The sequence below is a fragment of the Cetorhinus maximus genome, chromosome 9, assembly GCF_964194155.1.
Source record: "Cetorhinus maximus chromosome 9, sCetMax3.hap1.1, whole genome shotgun sequence".
Lineage (NCBI taxonomy): Eukaryota > Metazoa > Chordata > Chondrichthyes > Lamniformes > Cetorhinidae > Cetorhinus > Cetorhinus maximus.
In genome coordinates this window covers 75160216-75184830 of record NC_135887.1, presented here as the reverse complement: position 1 = coordinate 75184830, position 24615 = coordinate 75160216, and the positions used below count along the sequence as shown (strand labels likewise).

Here is a 24615-nt window from a genome sequence, read left to right as displayed (position 1 = left end):
TATTTGTAATGATCAAAATGCTGTGAATCTTTAATACATTTTAGATATAAGTAAAATGGTTAGTTCAATGTCATGTGGGTTTTCAACAAATGGTATGTGACAAAAGGCCTTAAAATGTGTTAATTTTTCGCCATTGAATCAGAACACTCAGTAGATCAGGTAGCATCTGAGGAGAGGAAAATAGAGCTACCAGCACCAAGAGTTTGTGAGTGGTGACACGGTTTGCAGCTGGGAAACCTGGAAATGCCAGGAACGCAGAGACGTTGCCAAAATTAGCATTTGATCAACTCTGTTTCCCACCCTGTAGCAGCCAGAATGACAGCCTGATCAACTGCTGGGCTGGAAAGCGTGAGGTTCAAAGCCACCGCTAGAGGTCACTGTGGAGACAGTTCCCAGAAATTGTAAAAGTTCAGGCTTGGTGGGTTTGGGGAAATAGGGGAGCTCGAAGCAGGGCAGCACAGGGGGAGGGAGAGACTGCAGGAAGGGAAAGGTCGTTAGGGATGAGAAATCCCAGGCGGGGAAGCAATCACAGTGGGGGTGAACTGATTGTTGAGGAAAGATTGCAGATGGAGAAATCACAGGGGGAGAGATTCCAGAGGACAGAGATCAAGAGTCAAATGATCACGATGGAAGAGATTGTGGAGAGGGACTGCGTGGCAAAAGATCGCAGATGGAGTGATCACAAAGGGAGAGATTCCAGAGGACAGGGATCACAGGGAGAAGATGAGATTGTTGGGGAGACAGATCATGGGGAAAAGAGATCATGGGGAAGAGGTCACGGTGGGATAAAACGCGGGTTGATCATGGAGAAAGCTCACAGGGTAAGTGATTGAATGGGAATAGATTGTGAGGAAATATCATGGCAGGGAGAGATTGTGATGGAAGATGTGTTTGAGGAGCTGGGGAAACATTCCTGCTCCTCCTGGCCCACAAGCAGTGCTGGAAAAGTACCCACCTACTGGATCTGGCAGCTCCCACTTCCCTTTAGCTGCCAGCATTCCTGAATCTGGGAAACAGGCCTGTTAAACTCAATTGTATTTATTTTAAGAGGGAAAGGAAGAAACAAAGAAAGGAAGGGGAAGAGGTAGGGTACTTGCCTTTATATATAGCACCTATCATTTCCTCATGACATCCTGAAATGCTTTGCAGCCAATTAAAGTGCAATTACTGTTTTGACATATCCAATTACAGCAAAGTCTCACAAACAGAAAATGGGACAAGTAACCAAGCAGGTAGTTTTGGTGCTATTGGTTGAAGCAAAAATGGTACCATATCTACTCTTCTTCGCACAGTGTCATGGGATCTTTTATGTCCGCCTAAACATGTAGACAGAGACTTGGTTTAACATTTCATCCAAAAGACAGCACTTCTGACTCTATAGAGTTCCTCTTGTGGAGCAGTGGTAGAGTCCCTACCTCTGGGCCAGAAGCTCAGGGTTCATATCCCATTTCAGGACTTGATAGTCATGGGAGGTATGTATATAATGTGGTCAAACAGGTTGATCAGCCTGTAAATCCATCCAATATGCCTGATGGCAGGCAGTAAGAGTAGGAATGTTTCTTGGTCAGCCACACAACAGAAGGCAATGGCAAACCACTGTGGTACTTTGCCAAGCATAACCATGGACTGATTTTAGGGTATGGTGCCAGGAGGAGAAGAAGGATGTCTCCCTGTATATAACACTGAAGTATCAGCCCAGATTACATGCCCAAAGCCTGCAGGGGAGGCTGTGGACCAACAGCCTTTTAGTTCAAAGGCAACTATTTTTTGCCCCTTTTCCCCCTGGTTTAAAGGCTGGGAACAAGTGTCAATCTGAATTAGTCAGCAGGATGTGTATTATTCATATCATGCAGTAGCACCCAGATTCCATTCTATTGCCTATACGACAACAGTCATTGGGTGTCAAAGTAATTCACTGCATATGAAGCACTTTGAGACTCTTCTGAATTTCCAGTTTTGGTGCTAATTATATAGGCATATCACACAGCAGACTTCCTATGGGAACTCACATACATTGAGGTGGGATTTATAAGTGCTGTTGCCAAGATTTAAAGAGCTGCAACAGCAATATGCAGAATTTATTTCACCCTGCCATATTATACTCATGGATTAAGTGGAATGGAATCTCATAGTAACAGTAAAAGAATGTACAAAGCAGGAAAGTGGCTGAATAGTTTTTACATATTGTGATGTTTCAGGGTTCTTTTTTATGACAGAAAGAATTTTGAATGGAGTTCCAATTAAATAGTATATTTTTAAAATGTGTTCACTCTGCTTTAAAGTTCTCTTTCCAGCTAGAAGAAAAAAGAACACAAGAAATAGGAGCAGGAGTAGAATATTTGCACCCTCAAACCTACTCCATCATTCAGTAAGATCATGGCTGGCCTCCTACCTCATCTACCCCCTTTCCAAACTCTCCTCATATCCCTTAATTCCCCGAGTATCCAAAAGGCTATCAGTCTCTTTCTTGAATATGCTCAACAACTCAGCATCCACAGCTCCCTGAATAGAGAATTCCAAAGTTTCCGAGTGAAGAAATTTCTCCTTATCACAGTCCAAAATGGCCAACTCCTTATTCTGGGACTGTGATCCCTAGTTCTAGACCCTCCAACCAGGGGAAACATCCATCCTGACAATTGATTCCTTAAGAATTCTATATATTCAATGAAATCACCTCTCATTCTTCAAAATTCAAGGGAATATAGGCCTAGTGTATTCAAGGTCTCCTCATTGGACAATCCTCCCATTGCAGGAATCGGTCTATTGAACTTTCATTGTACTCCCTCTAAGGAAAGTATATCCTTCCTTAAGTAAGGAGACCAAATTTATTATACTCCACCTGCTGAGATGAGGTAGCATTTAATGAACCAGTGTTAAAGGTGACTGGGAACAGTAAATAATTTATCATCTCCTTTTAGACTTCTCACAACCATGCACAGACATTGGGCGGAATTTTCGGTTCTGGTGACTAAGTGTGGTGGTGGGTGGGATAAGTGGCACGTTTCTCGCTGGACGGTGGGGCGGGTTCTCGCACCCGATTGTACGCTTTGAACCTCATTAATTATGCATCGGCGAGCCCAAATCACATGATTCGTGTGTCTCCCCACCCCCCCACTGTCACCTTACGGGGTCGAAGGCTCTGTTGCCACATTTAAGTGAAAGCCGGACACATATATTCACTCTCTGCAGCCCAGCTGTGTGGTCTGGATTTAGACACATGGACTCATAGATGTTTACGGCACAGAAGGAGCGCATTCAGCCCATCGTGTCCAAGCCGGTCAACAAAGATCTGACTATACTAATCCCATTTTCCAGCGCTTGGACCATATCCCTGGAGGCTATGGCAACGCAAGTGAATATCTAAATACTTCTTACATGTTGTAAGAGTTTCTGACTCACCCATCCTTTCAGGCAGTGAGTTCCAGACTCCCAGCACCCTCTGGGTGAAAAACTTTCTCCTCAACTCCCCTCTTAGCTTTCCACATCTTACCTTAAATCTATACCCCCTGGTTATTGACTCGTCTACTAATGGAAAAATGCCTTCCTATCCACTATCTATGTCCCTCATAACCTTATCAGGTCCTCTCTCAACCTTTGCTGCGCCAAGGAAAATAACCCCAGCCTATCCAATCTTTCCTCAAAGCTCAGACCCTCCAGCCCTAACATGACACCAGCAAGCTGTATGCCTCCAATGGGCACCCTACTGCAGCTTGCCATTCTGAGCCACAATACCTTGATTCACCTGGCCCCACAAAAAATATTTTAAAGCTTTACCTTTTTCAGGTCTCTTCCCTCTGACCGACTAATTTTACAACGAAGAGCATCTATAGTGCATACACCTTCTGGAAAGTTCTTTGAATTGTACCGAGCTGCTACGTAGATCACAGGCCCCCAGCATCCTGGTAAATCTCCTCTGCACCCTCTCCAATGCAATCACATCTTTCCTATAATGTGGTGACCAGAACTGCACACAGTACTCCAGTTGTGGCATAATCAGTGTTTTATACAGTTCCAGCATAACCTCCCTGTTCTTGAAATCTATGCCTCAGCTAATAAAGGCAAATGTCCCATATGCTTTCTTAACCACATTATCTACCTGTCCCGCTACCTTCAGGGATCTGTGGATATGCACACCAAGGTCCCTCTGATCTTCAGTACTTTCCAGGGTCCTACCATTTATAGTGTAATCCCTTGCCTTGTTAGCACTCCCGAAGTGCATTACCTCACACTTTTCCGGGCTGAATTCCATTTGCCACTGCTCTGCCCATCTGACCAGTCCATTGGTATCTTCCTGCAGTTTACGGCTATCCTCCTCACTATTTACCACCCTATCAATTTTCGTGTCACCCGCGAACTTCTTGATCATACTCCCTGCATTTAAGTCCAAATAATTTACGTACACCACAAACAATAAGGGCCCCAGCACCAAGCCCTGCAGAACCCCACTCGAAACAGACTTCCAGTCACAAAAACATCCTTCTACCATCAACCTCTGCTTCCTGCCTCTCAACCAATTTTGGATCCAACGTGCCACTTTGCCTTGGATCCCATGGGTTCTTACTTTCTTGACCAGTCTGCCATGAGGGACCTTGTCAAAAGCCTTGCTAAAGTCCATGCAGGCCACAACAAATGCGTTACCCTCATCAACACTCCTGGTTACTTCCTCAAAAAATTCGATCAAATTTGTCAAACAAGACCTTCCCTTAACAAATCCATTCTGACTTTCCTTGATTAATCCTTGTCTCTCCAAGTGCAGATATATTTTTCCCCTCAGAATTCTTTCTAGTAAATTCCCCACCATTGAGGCTAGACTGATTGGCCTGTAATTTCCTGTCTATCCCTTCCTCCCTTTTTTAATAATGGGGCAATGTTAGCAGTCCTCCAGTCCTCTGGCACCTCACCTGCAGCCTGAGAGGATTTGAAAATTACTGCCAGGGCCCCTGATATCTTTTCCCTTACCTCCCTCAACAACCTGGGATACATCTCATCCGAGCCTGCGGATTTATTCACTTTTAAGGCCACTAAACCCGTTAGTACCTCCTCTCTCTCTCTATGTTAATTTCCTCTAATATTTCATAGTCCTCCACCCTGATGTCTATATCTGCGTCGTCCTTTTTCATTGCAAAGACCAACACAAAGTATTCATTGAGGACCGTGCCTACATCTTACAGGTCCACACACAGATTACCTCTATGGTCCCTAATTGGCCCTACTCTTTCCCTAGTTATTCTCTTGCTCTTTATATATTTAAAAAATCCCTTTGGGTTTTCTTTTATTCTACTCAACAATGCTTTCTCATGCACTCTCTTAGCTTTCCTAATTTCCTTTTTAAAATCTCCCTGCACTTTTTATACTCCTCGAGGGACTCTGCCATATTGAGCCCTTGGTATCTGCCATAAGCTTCTCTTTTTTTCTTAATCCTAACCTTTATGCCCCTTGACATCCAGGGTCCTCTGGGCTTGGTCCCCTCTTTGTCTTTACGGGAACATATTTGCACATGGGAGCATGATATCATAGCTATGACCGAGACTTATGACCTATCTTGCTGTTTCCTCCTTGAATGCCTCCCACTGCTCTGACACAGTTTTATCTGCAAGTAGCTGCTCCTAGTCCACTTGGGCCAAATCGTATCTCATCTTAGTAAAATTAGCCTTTCCCCAGTTTAAAACTTTTATTCCCAGCCCAACCTTATCCTTTTCCATAACTATTCTAAATCTAACTGAGTTATGGTCACTATCTCCAAAATGCTCCCCCACTGATAGGCCTTTCATCTGCCCGGGCTCATTTCCAAATATTAGGTCCAGAACTGCCCCCTCCCTTGTTGGGCTTTCTACGTACTGGCTAAAACAGTTCTCCTGAAAGCAACTTAAGAATTTTGCTCCCTCCCTACCTTGCACACTAAAACTATCCCAGTTAATATTTGGGTAGTTAAGATCCCCTACTATTACTGCCTTATTATTCTTACACTCTGAAATTTGATTACATATTTGATTCTCTATTTCTCCCTGGATGTTTGGGGGCCTATAGTACACACCCAACAGTGTGTTTGACCCTTCTAACCATTTGGCTTTATTTGATGATCCTTTCAAGATATCATCCCTTCTCAATGCTATAATTGATTTCTTGATTAATATTGCAACCCCCCTCCTCTTCTTTCCCCCTCTATCCCATATGAATACCTTAGAACCAGGAATGTTGAGCTGCCAATCCTGCCCTTCTTTTAGCCAAGTCTCGGTCATAGCTACGATAACACACTCCCATGTGCCTATCTGTGCCCTCAGCTCGTCTGTCTTATTCCTCAGGCTCCATGCATTAAAATATAGCCTTGCTATAAAATATTTAGCCTTGCTAAACTCACTTCTTTCTTGTCTAGCCTATGTTTCCTCTGCCTTCCAGACTCACTTACTAGGGTTTTAAGTTCTAATTCCATCTCAGCTTCTCTCCCCTCTGAACTACTTTTCAAGATGCCACCCTCCTGCCAATTTAGTTTAAATCCACCCCAACAGCATTAGCAAACCTCTCCACAAGGATATTAGTCCCGTTCCTGTTCAGATATAATCCGTCCAATTTGTACAGGTCCCACCTCTCCCAGAAACAGTCCCAATGCTCCAGGAATCTAAAGCCCTCCCTCCTGCACCATCTCTCCAGCCACAATTTCCTAAGATGGCCCACAGGAGAAAGTAGCTATGTGCCCCAAGATTCAGCCACAACTCCCTGGTGGCTTTCCTCAACACCATCCACAAATGCCGTGATGCCCTCTTCATAAGGGATGAAACCACCAACCCCACCTCGCCAGCCTGGGAGAAGATCACAGTGGAGGTCTGTGCTGCTGGCACCCTAAAACAAAATGCTCTGCAGTGCAGTGCAGGAAGAGGATGAATGATCTAATCCGCTTCTCCAGGGTAAGACAACCTTCTGCTCACTCCAAACTCACACTCTCATAATGGCATCAGACACTCTAATGGTTACACTCTTCAGGGATTTCATACACTATTAGCGAGGGAGACATCAGTTAGATTTAGTATAATTATGGAAAAGGATAAAGGTAGAACAGGAGTAAAAGTTCTAAATTGGGGAAAGACAAATTTTACAAAGCCGAAAGGTGACCTGGTTACATCTACTTTAAGGGAAATCAGTTACAGACCAGTGGGAGACGTTCAAAAGCGCGATTCTACAAGTACAGTGTAGACATGTCCCCACAAAGATAAAGGGCGGTACTGCCAAATCTAGAGCCCCCTGGTTATCTAGAAGTGTACAAGGTAAGATAAACCAGGAAAAGAAAGCTTATGATAGTGACAAAAAACTTAATACCATGGAAAGCCTAGAGCAGTATAGAAAGTACAGGGGCGAAGTGAAGAAGATAATTAGGAAATTAGGAAAGCAAAGAGAGGATATGAAAAAATATTGCAGGTAAAATCAAAGAAAACCCAAAGATGTTTTACCAGTACATTAAAAGCAAGAGAATAATTAAGGAAAGGGTAGGGCCTATCAGAGATGTACAAGGTTAACTTGTGTGTTGATGGTGAAAATGTAGGCAGGGTTCTCAATGAGTATTTTGTCTCTGTCTTCACTATGGACAGGGATGATGCAGACGTTCAAGTTAAAGAGGATGAGTGTGAAATATTAGGTACAATAAGCATAGTGAGAGAGGATGTACTGGAAGGACTGACATCCTTGAAGGTGAATAAATCACCAGGGCTGGATGGATTGTATCCCAGGTTGTTAAAGGAAGCCATGGAGGAAATAGTGGATGCCCTGAGGATCATCTTCCAATCCTCACCAGAACAGGTGAAGTACCAGAGGATTAGAGGTCTGCCAACATTGTGCCATTATTTAAAAATGGTGCGAGGGATAGGCCGAATAATTATAGGCTGGTCAGTCTGATTTCGGTGATGGGCAAATCATTAGAGTCAATTCTGAGACACAGGATAAACTGTCACTTAGAAAGGAACGGATTAATTAGGGAAAGTCAGCATGGTTTTGCTACGTGAAAGGCCGTGTCTTACTAATTTAATCAAACTTTTTGAGGAAATAACAAGGAGGATTGATGAGGGTAGTGTAGTGGATGTTGTCTGTACATGGATTTTAGTAAGGCATTTGACAAGGTCCCACATGGCAGACTGATCAGAAAAGTAAAAGCCCATGTTATACAAGTGAATGTGGTGAGTTGGATCCAAAATTGGCTCAGTGACAGGAAACAAAGGGCAATGGTTGATGGATGTTTTGTGAATGGAAAAGGTTTCCAGTGGCATTTAACAGGGCTCAATGTTGGGGCCCCCTACTGCTTGTTGCATATATTCATGATTTGGACTTAAATGTGGGTGGCATGATTGGGAAATTTGCAGGTGACATAAAAATTAGCCGTGTAGTTGATAGTGAAGAGGATAGATGTTGTCTCTAGAATGATATCAATGGATTGGTTGAGTGGGCAGAAAAGTGGCAAATGGAATTCGATCCGGAAAAGTGTGAGGTAATACATTTGGGGAGGGAAACAAAGCAAGGGAATACTCAATAAACAGGAGGATGTTGAGAGGGGTTGAAGAAGTGAGACCCCTTGAAGTGCATGTCCACAGGTCCCTGCAGGTGGCACGATAGGGTGGATAGGGTGGTAAAGAAAGCATATGGAATGCTTTCGTTTATCGGATGAGGTCTTGAATATAAAAGCAGAGATGTAATGATGGAACTGTATAAAATGCTGGTTAGGCCACAGCTGGAATTTTGTGTACGGTTGTGGTCACCACATTACAGGTAGGACATGATTGCTCTGGAGAGAGTACAAAGGAGATTAACAAGACTGTTGCCAGGATTTGAAAATTGCATCTAAGAGGAAAGATTGGATAGGCTAGTGTTGTTTTCCTTGGAACTGAGGAGGCTGAGGGGTGACCTGATTGAGGTGTACAAGATAATGAGGGGCCTGGATAGAGTAGACAGGGATGCCCTGTTTCTCCTAGCTGAGGGGTCAATTACCAGGAAGCATAGCTTTAAGGTGATTGGTAGAAGGATTAGAGGGTCATGAGGAAAAACTTCTTCATCCAGAGGGGGATGGGTGTCTGGAATTCACTGCCTGGTTTGGTGGTGGAAGCAGAAACCCTCAACTCATTTAAAAGGTACCTGGATTTGCACCTGAAGTGCTGTAACCAGGCTATGGACCAGGTGCTGGGAGGTGGGATTAGTATGGGCAGCTTGCTTTTCTTTTTTCTTTTTCGACCAGCGCAGACATTATGGGCTGAATGGCCTCTTTCTGTGCCGTAACTTTTCTATGGTTCTATGGTTCTGTGGTGCAGCACTGAATGTCTCACATACACCATAATATCACTGCATCTCATCTCTCATCCTGCACAAACAGCATCTTCAGCCTTTACTGGGGAGGGCTCAGCGCACACAGCGGGCATGCATGTTTCACAACCTTCCTCCATCTCTTCTCATTGCATTCCAACTATTTGTCTTCATGCAGGCCAAGCTAGCTGACAATAGGAGGGAGAGATCCCAGATGGGAAGAGGGATGGTGGACATCCAGGAGCTCACTCCCCTCAAGGAGGAGGCAGCTGAGTTGGCGGGGGAGGACACGGATCGATCCTGTGGTGATCAGCCTCTCTCATCAACCGAGTATGGATGAGCCCTCCATGAGCTGATCACATCCTGACATTCACAGTGAGTGACATGCAGTGTTGTATTCTGCCTGCTCATGAACTAAATCTATCTCTTCTCTCTTACAGGCACCAGCAAGCCCAGACATAGGTCCAACCAGACCATCAGCCCCATCCCCAGTCCACCTCAGATGAGGAACCAATATATGAAGACCCGTCACAGCGTTCACCTGCACCCTCCACCAGCTCAGAGACACACGCCTCAGTGGGTCGTTGACCTAGATTAGGCTCGGGGTCACTTTCTGGAGAACACCTCACTGACACGTCTCCACAGCAGTCAGGGGCAGTGACAGCCCAGGTCTCTGGCACTTAAGGACTTCTGTAGGACAGACACCTGCTGAGTCTGAGTCAGATGATGACCCTCTGGAAACAGCCGTCACAAACATGCTGAAAACGCAAAGACAAGTGGGGGAACATCAGTGTGTCGCGGGCAAATCTCTTGTGCCACTGTGATGGCATTCTCACATGGAAGGTGATCATCATCACCCTCCTCAGGTTCCTGCCCTTCTAAATCCTCCTCATCCAAGGAAATCTTTGCCCCCTCCATGTCTCCCTATAGCAAGTGATCTCCCCTTTGAAGTGTCAGGTTGTGCAGAGCACAACAGACGACGATGATGCAGGACACCTGCTTTGGAAAGTACCACAGAACCCCACCTGAACGGTTCAAACAACGGAAGTGCATTTTCAGGATGCCAATGGTTTGCTTAATGATGGACCTTGTCACAGAGTGCACTGTGTTGAATCTCTCCTCCTAGGCACTTTGAGGATGACGCATAGGTGTCATGAGCCATCATTTCAACGGGTACCCCTTATCACCCAGGAGCCAACCCAGTAAGCAATATAACCCAGTGAGAATATCTGTGGGACTTGGGAGTGACTCAGGATGTATGAGTCATGTGAATTCCCAGGGTACCTGACACAAACGTGCATGATCTGCTTCTGATGATCACACACAAGCTGAACGTTGAGGGAGTGGAACCCTTTCCTGTTAATGAACATCACGGGCTGCAACCTGAGAGCTCTTAAAGTGACCTGTGTGCAATCGATTGCACCCTGCACTCTCGGGAAGCCTGAGATCACAGCAAATCCCAGAAATCCAACAGCCTGGCTTGCTTCATTATTGTGAACTTTATATAATGATTAGCGGTGCTGCATTTCTACTTCCTGACTAGCTTCGACCCTGTCACCATTCATGTCCCCCTGATCATCCTGGAAACCCACAATGTGCGGGTAGACCTCCCTCTAGCCTTCACCAGGAACCCTGGAGCCCATAGTGATTATTGTGGACATTTCTGTCCTCCCCCGATCCCAAATCCGACTTTTGGCCTCATGCTTAATTTTCCACTTCCACCCGCCATGATTCCCACTGCTGGCTGGACCAGAAAATTCCACCCATTATTGTTGGGATGCAGTCTATTCATTTAAGTCCAGTATAGGGGGTCTGTCACACTTGTGGGGGAGAAGCGTTATTGACAGGCCTGCTGGTGAACCATTGAATAAGGAAGAAGTCAGCATCTCCACTTCATGTGGCCTGAAGGAATTTTTGAATCCAACCAAACAACATCACTAAAACAGGATATCTGTTCAATGTTTAATTGCTAACTGCGGGAGAACATATGAAGCATGAACATTGAAGCAGGAGTAGGCCATTAAGCCCCTCGGGCCTGTTCCCCCATTCACTTAGATCATGGCTGTTCTGTATCTTAACTCCACCGACTCGCCTTGTTTCCATCATCCTGAATATACTTGTCTAACAAAAATCCACCAGTCTCAATTTTGGAATTTTCACTTGACCCATATCACAAAATCACAGAATCACACAGTGCAGAAGAGGCCCTTCGGCCCATCGAGACTGCACCGACACGTGAGAAACACCTGACCTACCTACCTAATCCCATTTACCAGCACTTGGCCCATAGCCTTGAATGTTATGACGTGTCAAATGCTCATCCAGGTACTTTATAAAGGATGTGAGGCAACCCGCCTCCACCACCCTCCCAGGCAGTTCATTCCAGATCGTCACCACCCTCTGGGTAAAAAAGTTTTTCCTCATATCCCCCCTAAACCTCCTGCCCCTCACCTTGAACTTATGTCCCCTCGTGACTGACCCTTCAACTAAGGGGAACAGCTGCTCCCTATCCACTCTGTCCATGCCCCTCATAATCTTGTACACCTCGATCAGGTCGCCCCTCAGCCTTCTCTGCTCCAGCGAAAACAACCCAAGTCTATCCAACCTCTCTTCATAACTTAAATGTTTCATCCCAGGCAACATTCTGGTGAATCTCCTCTGCACCCCCTCCAGTGCAATCACATCCTTCCTACAATGTGGTGACCAGAACTGCACACAGTACTCCAGCTGTGGTCTCACCAAGGTTCTATACAACTCCAACATCCTCAAGGGTTTTTGCAGGAAGAGAGTTCCAGATTTCTTTGTGTTTCTTTCTAACATCACTGTTGAACAGCTTAGCTCTAATTTTGAGAATATGTACCTCCCCCTGTTCTGGACTCTCCTAGCAAAGGAAATAGTTTTTCTGTTTATACCCTATCAACTACTTTAATTGTCTTGAACGGCTCAATTAGACCAAGCTTAGTTGATAATTTAACCATTTTAACCTTGGGATCTTGCTGTGCCCAATGAGGCTATTGTCTTCTCTGCTATATTACAATGACTATATTTCAAAAATAATTTGTTGCCTGCAGTTTGGGACAGCCTGAGGTTGGGAAAGGCACTATATAAAAGTAAGTTCTTTCTTTCTTCACATGAACAGGTACCCCAGCTAATTTCTCCCTTGCTACTACAGAGAAGTTAATTGTATCATCCCTTCTGCTCTGTTATCTGAGATAATTAACTCAGTACTGTGCCACTCTTAACACACCAGTTGCTGCAATTGGCCATGGAGCCCCACTGTGCTCTTTTTCAATGAGACTGTAAAACTTTACAACAGCTCCATGGTTCAATAGACTATATATAATGGCGTGTCAGTACTCTCGCTCCTGTAGAAGGTCTGGTTCAAAGAAAAGAAGCAATTAGCTGTTGGGACTGGGAAAATAAACACTTATAAATGCATTTTGGTTCAACGTTACCTTCATGATGTTAATAAGTAACTAATGGAAACATATGGACCATGGATTTTGACAAAACAACAAACTAGAACACCTTAAAAATTCAACATCAGTTGTGACTGCTACTTTTTTGTCACACACCATGAGGGAACAGATCCCTGAAGTACATTTCTACTCACCTATCAAGACTGTATTCTTCACGCTTTGAAAGGACTGCGTCTCAGCACCTTAAACTACGACCCAATTGGTCCCTCACCGACTGATACTGCAGGTTTGTTGTGTTTCAGAAATGATAAATTCAAAGGGTAATTTTGATGTTGGGCAACTGTAAAAAAGGGCGGTATTGATTCAGCTGCCCATGAAACATCTCTTCCACCTTTCATTTCCATCTTAGTCAAAGAAATGCAAATGAGGAGAGATTGGTGACAGATCTGTTATCGTCCGTTTACACCATAAACCAAAGTCAACATTACCTCAGGGAATGCAATCCAAGTAAGCCTTTGGTAATGTTCAACAGCAAACCACCAAAGCAATTGATTTAGCTATTAGATTTATCCAACATTTCTATAAGATCCCATTCTAGTCTTCAAAACCAGCAGAGCGTCACCTTAGACCAAGTTTTATGTTTAAAATGACAATTGAATTTATTTCCCTAATGACGAACAAGCAAATATTTGCAGGACTATGAAGAAAGAGTGGGGGAGTGCAGCTGATTGGATAACTCATTCAATGAGCCAACACAGACGCAGTGGGCTATATGATCTCCTCTGTGCTGTAAAATTCTCTGGCCAGGATTTTACATGGAGGGTCCCATCAGCAGAAAGTTAGGGGCAAGCTGGCTTTCGCTGACCTTGGAAGCCTCAACTCAATTTTATGTTGTTCAGATAATAAGTTGCCTGCAATCATGGATTCTGCCTCTCTGGGGCAGGATTTCCCACTTCCAAACCTCCAATCAGAGGGCCAGCAGCTCTTCAGTCCCAGCAGCACCATTGGGATTGGTGGCCACTGTTGAGACTGCAGAAGGCTCGGACCAGCAATGATGGAGCAGGCCCAGAGTGCAAATAAGTGAGGCAATCAGGCAAGCTCTGGTGAGGAGGATGGTGGGGGTCGATTGCAAGGGTAGACAGTATCTTCCATGAGTGGGACCCTTGCTGCTGGGGTGACCCTCCGTGGGTTGCAAGCTGGCCGACCAGGATGGAGCCCTCCATCCTCAAGCCTGTTGGGAGCCTGTCAGGTTTTATTGGGCAGCCTCCCAGGTGGCCATAAATTGGACACTTAAGGGCCTTTTCTCACCTCCGCTGGCTTTTTACTAGGGGGCTTGCTGCCACTTGGGGAAGCTGCTAGGTTAACCCTGGCAGCCTCCCAGCAAGCTCCAGGGGGTACCTTTTTGGGCACTCTTTGGCCCATGAAGGGGTACCTTGTTGGTAATGACTATCCTCATGGCAATGGTGCTGCCTGCCCTGAGTGACCACCTGTTTCTCCTCTCCCCCACCTGCTGGGGTCTGCCTAACTGTCCCTGGCACCCCAAACCCCATTTTCCTGACTTTCAAGACCATCGATGTGCTCTCATCCTCCAAGTGCAGGCCCTACACTTGTCACCGCTAGCAATAGTACACCTAACGCTGCTGAACTGCCAGCCCTCTGACTAGGCCAGCAGCTCTTGGGTGGTGGGAGGGAATGCTTAATAGGGATGCAGTCCCACTTAATTGGTTGCTGCTGGCAAAATGTGGATCCCACTTCCCCTGAAACATCGTGGTCCCCCTCATCCCCACTTTCAGAACCCAAGATGTGTCTTTTGCCACCTACATAAATTTCAGCCCTGTGTTTTTGATTTGAAAGTATAGATCTTAAGTATAAATTGTGAATAACAGTGCTCCTTGTAGGATCTTTGGTCTTTATAAGTGATGAAAAGCCTGTTGTGAATTTCCAGAATTTTTTGTCTTCGTTTCCGAGCTCCGGCACTATCTGTTTTTCATTTTACCCCCAAGTCTCCTCAACTCAGATCCTCCCCTGATAAGTATCAGAACTACCCATTGCCAAACAAGAATGACATCATTCGTTGAGTGAGCATCCTCTGGCCACAGAATACAGCTAGTATCAATCAATAGAAAAATGAGGGACAAGCAGCAAACTACAGAATGAGGTAACAATCTTCCGATTACAGAGCTACCTCACAATCCACAGATGATACAGCGCTGATCAATGTATAGAGAGTCCCTAATTGTGTATTCCATGAATTAACCTATGCGGCCTTTAACTTCAATGCAATGCTCTGTCCCGTAATTGAAATATAGGTTTGCAAGCCATTAAAATACAAACACCTCCTAGAATTTGACGCTGTGCAAAGTAAGGGAGAATGTACAAGTGTAAATCCAAAATGTGTCACTTAGCTTAGGGGAGGCCTCATGTGTATCAAACCTTCAGAAATCTGAATCATGGATGTTGGGGCCATACGTAACAGTGCTGATCAATAGCTCACTCATTCAAGCAGAGATTTTATAGAGTTAGCTGGAGCTCATTAACTATTCTAGTAGCTGATCATTTTATACCAGTGAAATACAGAGCTTACAAAGCAGGAAAATATTAGGAGTGGGAACATGCGCACATACGAACATATGAATTAGGAGCAGGAATAGGCCATTTGGCCCATTGAGCCTGCTACGCCATTCAATAAATTCATGGCTGATCAGATTATGGCCTCAACTCCACTTTCCTGTCTGCCCTCTATACCTTTTGACTCTCTTCTCCATCAAGAACCTAACTCAGCCTTAAAAATATTCAATGACCCTTCCTCCACTGCTCTCAGGCGAAAGGGATTCCACAGACCAACGACCTACTGAGAAAAAATAATTTTCTTCATCTCTATCTTAAATGGGAGATATCTTATGTTTAAACTACGTTGCCTAGTTCTAGTCTCTCCCACAAGTGGAAACATCTTCTCAGCATTACCTTGTCAAGTTTCTTCAGGATCTTATATATTTCAATAAGATCACCTCTCATTCTAAACTCCATACAGGCCCAACCTGTCCAATCTTTCCTCTTAAAATAAGCCCTTCATCCCAGGAATCAGTCGAATGAGCCTTCTCTGAACTGCTTCTAATGCTATTATATCCTTTCTCAAGTAAGCAGACCAAAGGAGACCAAAACTGTACACAGTACTCCAGATGTGGTCTCACCTATACAATTGTAGCAAAACATCCTTACTTTATATTATGATGAAAAAGAGTACGGGAGAATGCAAAACTATTTAAACCAGTAGAGTTGAGCCATTTTAGGAGTGAGGTATGGGGCTAATTTTTTAAAAATTCATTCATGGGATATGGGCATCACTGGCTAGGCTAGCACTTATTACCCATCCCTAATTGCCCTTGTTCAGAGGGCATTGCCAATGAGTCAACCATATTTCTGTGGCTGTGTGTGGAGTCACATGTAGGCCAGCAGATTTCCTTCCCTAAAGGGCATTGATGAAACAGATGACTTTTTATGACAATTATTTCATGGTCACCATTAGACTTTTAATTCCAGATATTTATTGAACTTAAATTCCACCATCTGCTGTGGTGGGATCTGAACTCAGATCTCTTCTACTAAGTCTCTGGATTACCAGTCCAGTGACAATACCACTACACCATGACCTCCCTTCACTCAGCTCACCTCAGATAAGCGGGACTTAAAAGTCAATGTTTTAGAATCATTTACAGCACAGGATTTGGCCCATGGAGTCAATGCCAGCTCTCTGTAGAGCAATCCAGTCAGTCCCACTCCCCCACTCTATCCCCATAGCCCTGTAAGTTTAATTCCTTCAAGTGCCCATCCAACTTCCTTTTGAAATCATGCATCGTCTCTGCTTCCAACACCTTAAGGGCAGCGAGTTCCAGGTCATTACCACTTGCAGCATAAAAAAATTTCTATCTCGCATTCCCCCTGCAATCTCTTGCCCAAAATCTTAAATCTGTGCCTGCAAGCCCTGCATCATCAGCAAATGGGAACAGTTTTCCCTTGTTTACCACGCCCAAAGCTGTCATAATCTTGTACACGTCTATCAAATCTCCCTCAATTTCCTTTGCTCCAAGAAGAACAATAGTCAGCTTCTCCAGCCTAACCTTGGAGCTAAAATCCCCCATTCCTGGAACCATTCTGGTAAATCTCCTCTGCACCCATTCAAGGACCTTCACATCCTTCCTAAAGCGTGGCGGCCAGACTAGATGCAATACCCTGGTTGTGGCCTAACCAGAATTTAAACTGGTCCAAGTATAACTTCCCTGCTTTTGTACTTAATGCATCTATTTATAAAGCCCACGATCCCATGTGCTTCGCTGACTGGTCTCTCAATAAGTCTTGCCACCTTCAAAGGTTGATGCACACTTTTCAGATTTGTACCATTAAGACTATATTGCCTCTCCCTATCTCTTCTGCCAAAATGCATCGCTTCTCACTCCTCTGCATTAAATTCCATCTGACATTTGTCTGCCCATTCTGTCAGTCTGTCTGTGTCTTGTTACAGTTGATTGGTTTCATCCTTATTGTTTGCTACTCCTCCAAGTTTGTTATCACAGGCAAATTTTGAAACATTACGCATATCCAAGTCATTTATATATATCAAAAAAGCAGTGTTCCAAGCACTGAACCTTGGGGAATGCCACTGGCTCCTATGCTCCAGTCCGAAAAATAACCATTTACCACCACTCACTGTTTTCTTTCTTTAAGCCAATTTTCCATTCAAACTGGCACTGACTCTTCTATTCCATGAGCCACAATTTTGTTAACCAGCTTTTTATGTGATACCTTATCAAAAGCTTTCTTCAAATCCCTTCATCAGCCTTCTCTGTTCCCTCTTCAAAAAATTCAATTATATTAGTTAAGGACAATCTGTTTGATACAAATCTGTGCTGGCTATAATTAACTCAAATTTCTTCAAGTACCTGTTGATTTTTTCCAAAACCTTACCCACCACTGATGTTAAACTAATTGACTTGTAGTTACTAGGGCTGTCCCTACATCTTCTTTTGAATAAGGGTTTCACATTTGCTGCTCCCTAATCTTCTGGCCGCTCCCTCATATCTAGGAAAGATATGGTAAGCCATTCTGCTACCTCACCCTCCACTTCCTTTAGTAACCTGGGATTCAAGTCATCTGGACCAGGTGACTAACCACTCTAAGCCATTTCAGTACCTCCTGTTTCTCGGTTTTCACCCCATCCATTACATCTACCATCTCCGCTTCTACTGATATTTTGTTGGCTCCCTCTTCCTTAGTAAACACCGATACAAAGTAGTCATTAAGTATTCTAACTTTGCCTTGTGCCTTGAAGCATGTATCACCCTCTTTGTTCCTAATAGGAACCACTCTATCTCTTACTATCCACTTACTATTGACATGCCGATAGAAGATTTTTGGTTTCCCCTTTATGTTGACTGCCTTGCTATTCTCATATTCTGTCTTTGCTGGTTTTATTCTCCTCTTCACTGCCCCTCTCAACCTATTGTATTTGGCCTGCTTCTTTCTTGAATAATTTCCCTGACATGCATCATACACCCTCTTTTTTGTGTTTCATCATATCCTCTATCTCCCTTGTCATCCAAGGAACCCCAGCTTTGGTTCTCATTGCTTTTGCCCATGTTGGAATGTACCTCACCTGTACTGGAATAAGCTCCTCTTTAAAGATCACCCATTGTTCTGTTATAGGTTTTTCCTGTCAGTCTTTAGTTCCATTTCACCCTGGCTAGATCCCTCTTCATCCCACTAAAATTAGCCCTCTTCCAATTTTGATGTTCTACTTTAGATTGTTCCTATTGCTGTTCTACAATACTAGTCCAATGATCACTCTTACCCAAGTGCTCCCCCACAGACATTTGGTCCATTTGGCCCACCTTATTCCCCAGCACCAGCTCCAGCAGTGTTGCACACTGGCCTGGAGACTCCATCAGCCCCAAGGGCATTCTCATAATATTTGCTGAGCAGCTAAATTTGCAGTAGAGACTAATGTATTTTTATGCATTTCACCAGGGCTACAACGCTCACAGATCTGGTTAAACTTATACCAGAGAGTATCATTTATTATTATTTTCAATTAATGTTTCAGAATAAGGGGTTGGTCATTTAAAGCTGAGATGAGGAGAAATTTCTTCACTCAAAGGATTGTGAATCTTCGAAGTTCTCTACCCCAGAGAGATGTGGCTACTCAGTCCTTGTGTATATTTTCAAGACAGAGATCGATCAATTTTTGGATACTAAGGGAATCAAAGGATATGGGGTTAGTGTGGGAAGGTGGAGTTGAAGTGGAAGATCAGCTATGATGTTGAAAGGCAGAGCAGGCTTGAAGGGCCGATTGATCTACTCCTGCTTTTTTTTCTGTTCTTATGTAACTGATAGCTTCCTTCCTATGTTTCTGAGGCCAGGGCGAGCATTGGTCCACACCCCTTTTTCACTGTTGCTGGAAGCCTTGCATTAGTTCAGGCCATTTCTTTGCCAAACCACACTGACTCAGTGAATCTTTTAAACTGAGTGTCATTTGAATCCTTGCGAATGAGTAGCATACAGATCTGAGTGAGTACTGTTCAGCACTCTGATGCAAATATTTCCATTGTAATCTGTCATTTATAATCTTCGAAACCTGAACACCTGCCCTGGGCTCAAACCATTTTACAAAGCAGGAAGACATTAATCTCGTTTGCTAAAGATCACAATTTAATACTGTGTACCCTGTGCACCAATGCATCTTAAGTAATATATAAATCTGCCTTTCTCATACCCAGTGCTATGTGTCAGCTGTGGTTCACTGGTTGCATTCTCACTTCTGAGTCACAAGGCTGTGGGTTCAAGTCCCACTCCAGAGACTTGAGTGCATAATCTAGGCTGATACTTCAGTACAGCAACAACTTGCATTTGCCTTTAACATAGTTTAAAATGCCCCAAGGTGATTTGCATGAGTTTTATCTGAAGGAGTGCTGAGCTGTCAGAGGTACCATCTTTTAGATGAGGTATTAAAGGTCCCATCTGCCCTATCAAATGGGGAGATCCTACAGGTGAAATTGTCCCAGATTTGCACTAATAGCAGGTGGGAAAAAGAGTGTTTTGGCCGCAATGGTGGCTTTTCACACCCTATCATCCCAATCCTCATGCATTCCCAAGAAACACACCGTTTCACTGACGGGCAGCCTCCAATTCACCCATCTCGCCGCTTCACCACACCGGGCGCCATATTGCAAGTGCAGTCACGTGCACAAACCTCTCAGTGCTTCCAGCCCAGGACTGCTGCAGAGAAGACATGGCCCCGAAAGGCAAGAAGACTGCAGCCCCCCGATTCAGTGACGCGTCCCTGGAATGCCCTTTGGGTGCCGTGGGGGCCCGCCATGATGTCTTCTACCCCCACTCTGGGCAAAGGGCAGGCAGTGGCAGCAGTGGTCAGCGCCAATGCCCTGCAAAACAGGACAACCACCCAATGCAAAAAGAGGAAGTCTCATCCATTCCACCAGGGTAAGTCACCCTTGTCATCACTCTCAACTCACACATTCACTGGCACTTCACACATCCGCCAGGATCTCAGACCTCAAAGGACAACACCACTAACTCTCACACACACCCTCACGTCGCCATCAGGCTCATATCCTCTCAAGCTCACATTCTCATCCTGTCCATGGCTCCGCTCACCACACAAACATTCCACGCAGTGCCATTTATTCTGCTCACACTCTCTCCAACTGTTTTCATGCAGGAGAAGCTGGCTCACAACAGCAGGGAGAGTCCCAGACCGGGGGTGGAGTGGCCCACATTAGACCCCTCACTCACTTTGAGGAGTGTGCCATCGCGCTGACTGGTGAGGACGTGGACCGTGCCTGCGGTGATGGTGAGGTCAGCGGCGAACACCCTCATGTGGATCCCGCACCCCATCATCCCTCTCTCAACCCAAATGTGAGTATTCTCTCTCCTGCTTTTGACTCTGCTGCCATGCACTAATTATCTCTACTTTGGTTCACAAGGAGCTCTGCCAAATGACCAACACCCTCAGCCAGCCAGTCCCTCAGCTCCATCCAGGTCCTCACCTCCAGCCAAGAGGACTCCTCCTCCATTGAAGAGCTGGAAATAAGCAGCCTGGAGGACCCATCACAGCACTTACCCACACCCTGCACCAGCCAGAGGCACACACCTCCGTGGGACCTAGATCTAGAGTAACCATGGGTTCACAATCTGGTGGTCACCACATGGACAAGTGTCCACAGCAGGAAGAGGCAGCTTCAGCCGAGCTCCCTGGCACTCGGAGGGCTGCTGGGGAAGAGGCATCTGTGAGGTCTGAGTCAGATGACGAGCCTCTGGATTCGGCCTTCCAACTCATTGTGGAGAGTCAGCAGACAGTGGGGGAACATCACACAGAACTGGAAGCCCTCAACAGAATGGCAAGTGAGTCCTCACAGTCCATCTGCTCTCTGACGAAGTGGTGCCCGCATTCGCATGTGCGCATATGGAGGTCTCCATGGGGTGGATGGCGAATGCCATGGAGACCCTGGTCCAACAGAACATGGAGCTGCGTGCAGACCTCCACTCCATTGAGGTAGCCATGGGTGAGTTCCTGCAGTGGTCATGTGAGGGGGAAGCAGGGCACCTTGACGTCCCTCCAGGTGCACCTTGCCCTCAAGAAGTCAGGCTGGGGCACGCGGGCACCTGAGGGGAGGAGGAGCATCAGCTGGACACACCTGGTCATCCACTCAGGAATTTCAGAGGCTGTCCGTTCCCTCTGAGTCCCCTTTGCCTGTGACCCCCTCAACCTCGTCCTCTGTCAACACAGAGGGAGCAGCTGGCCCACAGGAGGACAGCCAAAGAAAGCCAGGTCCCCCAAGGCCTTGGCCCTTCAGAGGACCCATGCCAAATTCATCAGAGGCAACAGGGCAACCATTGCACAGGCTGTCCCCACCCCTGCTGTGCATCTCAGGGCAGCACCTAGAAGTATTAAGCCTAGAAAAATTAAGAAATTCTGATCACAATTGGTTGCACGCGTGAACACATTTTGTCACTTTATAATCTGAAAATGTATTCATTTTCACTGAATAATGTGCAATGTTGTCTTTAAGCTTCATTTACAGGCTTCGCGAGTCCTCCCACTATCAGTTCAGCTGCACACAGCTGGACTAAGGAGTGGTTCTGGAGGGAGAAGTGTGTGTGGGGCAGGGCCTTTTGGAGCCTCGTGCTAGCACTCTCCCACACATACAGAGCCTTCCTCCATCACACTCACCTTACTGTCCTGAGCATTTTCAATGCTGCCTGCTGGGGTTCTCTTTCAGTTGTCCACCTGAGCTGATCTGCATCTCCGCCCACCCACTGACCACACTCCCATGCAGCACCTGTTCTCGCCCAATACGAGTCTCCTTACACTTTCGGCTTTAGAAGCATGGTGTGTGTAACATTTGTCTTTAACTCCTCTGTCCTTTCCCCTCCCTCGGTCACCCGTGCCCTTTCCCCCGTCACTGTCGACTCCCCTGGCATCACCTTCCACCTCCCCACCATCACCTACCAGCCACAACCCTTTTCTTTCGGGGATATCTAGGTGAATGTGCACGTTCCCTACCTCCCCGAAAATCCCACCCCCATCCACATTCACCTCCCCGACCTCCTCCTTCCCACCCTCAGGCTCCGTGTCTGCCTCCGAGTCCCCACCAATCACCCTCGCCATCCTTTCCACTGCCCCCATTGCACCTTTGCCCTACCAGCTCACTCTGCCCTCTCTCACACTCACCATTCCCACATACCACACCCACCCTCAGTTTGCTCCCCAGGAGACAGGTATCGACTCCACAGACCCCTCCCTTGCACGTTCACCTGGACATCCCACCCTCCCCCTTACTCTTTCCTCCCCCAGACTCCATCCTCCGCCCTAAACTTTTTTCTCCCCTCAGACTCATAGAGTTATACAGCACAGAAACAGGCCCTTCGGCCCATCGTGTCTGTGTCTGTCATCAAGCACTGATCTATTCTAATCCCATTTTCCAGCACTTGGCTTGTAGCCCTTCCCCACCCTGGACTCTTTCCCCCCTCCAGACTCCTTCGCCCTTCCTTACTCCTAACTCCCCCTTTACTCTTTCCCCCTTCCTTACTCCTCCCCCCACCTTTACTCCTTCCGCCACCCTTACTCCTTCCTCCACCCCTACTCCTTCCCCTCCTCACTCCTTCCTCCTCCCTCACTCCTACCCCCCTCCTTACTCCTTCTTCACCCCCATACTCCTTCCTCCCCTTGGACTCCTTCCCTTCTCAGAACTCCTTCCTCCCCCCAAATTCCTGCCCCCCTTGGAACTCCTTTCTCCCCCCAGGATCCACCCCCCTCTCAACTCCTTGCTCCACCCGAAGTCCTTCCCCACTGAACCCCTTCCCCCCTCTAAACTCCTTCCTTTACACCTTTGTCCCACTCTTACACCAACCTCCCCAGTTGCCATGTTCTCCCCGTTACATCCTCCTCCCCCATACTCCCTCCCCCCTCGCAACCTCACCCCCCTGGCACCTTCATTCTCCCCCTCCCAATCTCATCCCCTGACACTTTTGTTCTCTCCTCCCAACCCCTCACCCCCCACCGACACCTTCATTCCGTCCCTCCCAACTTCTCCCCCTGACACCTTCGTTTCCCCCCTCCCAACCTCAGCCCCCGACACCATTGTTTCTCCAAACCTCACCTCCCCACCGACACACCTTCCTGTCCCAGTCAGACTTAGGCCTTCCTCTTCACCCACTTGATGATCCTCTGTTGCAGACCACGGCCAAGACACCGAAGTCCCAAAGCAGACCCTCAACAGTGACCTTTCACCTCCGTGAGCTGCTTCACCAAGCCCATTAGAATCCATACAGCATACAGCATACCATGCACATTCCTCCAGGGTCCAACTGTTGTTGGGCTGCAGCATCTTCTGCTCCTTGGATGTCCGCGATCTGAGCAAGGCCCTGATGGTAAGTCTCGACTCCTACCCATCGCACTTGTCAAGACGTGTTCTGCACTGGCATGTTCCCCTGCCCCCCGATGTGGGTGGTAAATTTGATGGGGGGGCATGGTTCTGATGAGCAGAGCTTATAATGATATGCAGATACATTACAATGAAGTTCCCAATGTGCGGTGGTGGGAAATGCGGCCTGCCATTGATGGGCAGAGTGGACGATTGTAATCTGGTTTCACGATGTCGTGAAAATGATTTTTGGCCTTCCCGCCATATTGTCCGCTCACGCCCACCATTACGCCCGACGCCAGCGGGCATGGAAAATTCCACCCTGTGGAATTATTTTCAAGATGAGCAAGGAAGTTCTCTCTTGTGTCCTAACATTTATCCCTCAACTAACAACTAACAGGGATTCTCTGGTCATTTGTCTCATTGTCGTCCGTGAGGCCTTGCTGTGTGAAAATTAGTTGCAGCATTCCCTACATTGTAACAGTGACTAGACTTCAAAAGTACCTCTTTAGTTATAAAGTGCTTTGGAATGCCCTGAGGTCATGAAAGATCATGAAAGGAAATGCATATAAATGCATCTCTTTTTTAATCCCATGCTAGAACCATTAGGATTTGCGTGTGTGATTATGAGCACAATATAGGAAGAAATGTGCTCGATTAATAAAAGAATGTCCTTGTTTATTTTAAGATCAAAACTGCAACTGTGTTTCGTAAAGACTTATAAAGTAAGCTTATGTTGGCTCAATGTAAAATACAACATGCAGGAAGTTAACTTTGAAGGTTGAATGATAACAAATTATGCAATAAGTGGGCTGGATTTAAACTCTGTGGTGAAACCATCTGCAAATAAGCAGTTCATGCAAAAAATATTTCACTTCATCAAACTGGTAAGGAATGAAAGAGACATATTGATGCCTGTGCATCTTATGTACATTCTGTAATTAAGTGATTGATTCTGTTAATAGAAATGTATCTACAGTCATGCA

At 45.8% G+C, this 24615-nt stretch overlaps 1 protein-coding gene across 3 annotated transcripts in view; it reads right to left on the bottom strand.

Annotated features, from left to right (window-relative positions):
• dgkza (diacylglycerol kinase, zeta a) overlaps positions 1–24615 on the bottom strand; it is a 562825-nt gene that overhangs the window by 344567 nt on the left and 193643 nt on the right. Inside the window, exon 1 of one of the 3 annotated variants that reach the window (XM_078548890.1) lies at positions 12890–13286. The exons of the other annotated variants lie outside the window; for them this stretch is intronic. The gene's annotated coding sequence lies outside the window, so the exon portion shown is untranslated. Of the gene's footprint in view, positions 1–12889; positions 13287–24615 lie in introns of those variants that run through there. 3 annotated transcript variants of the gene reach the window in all.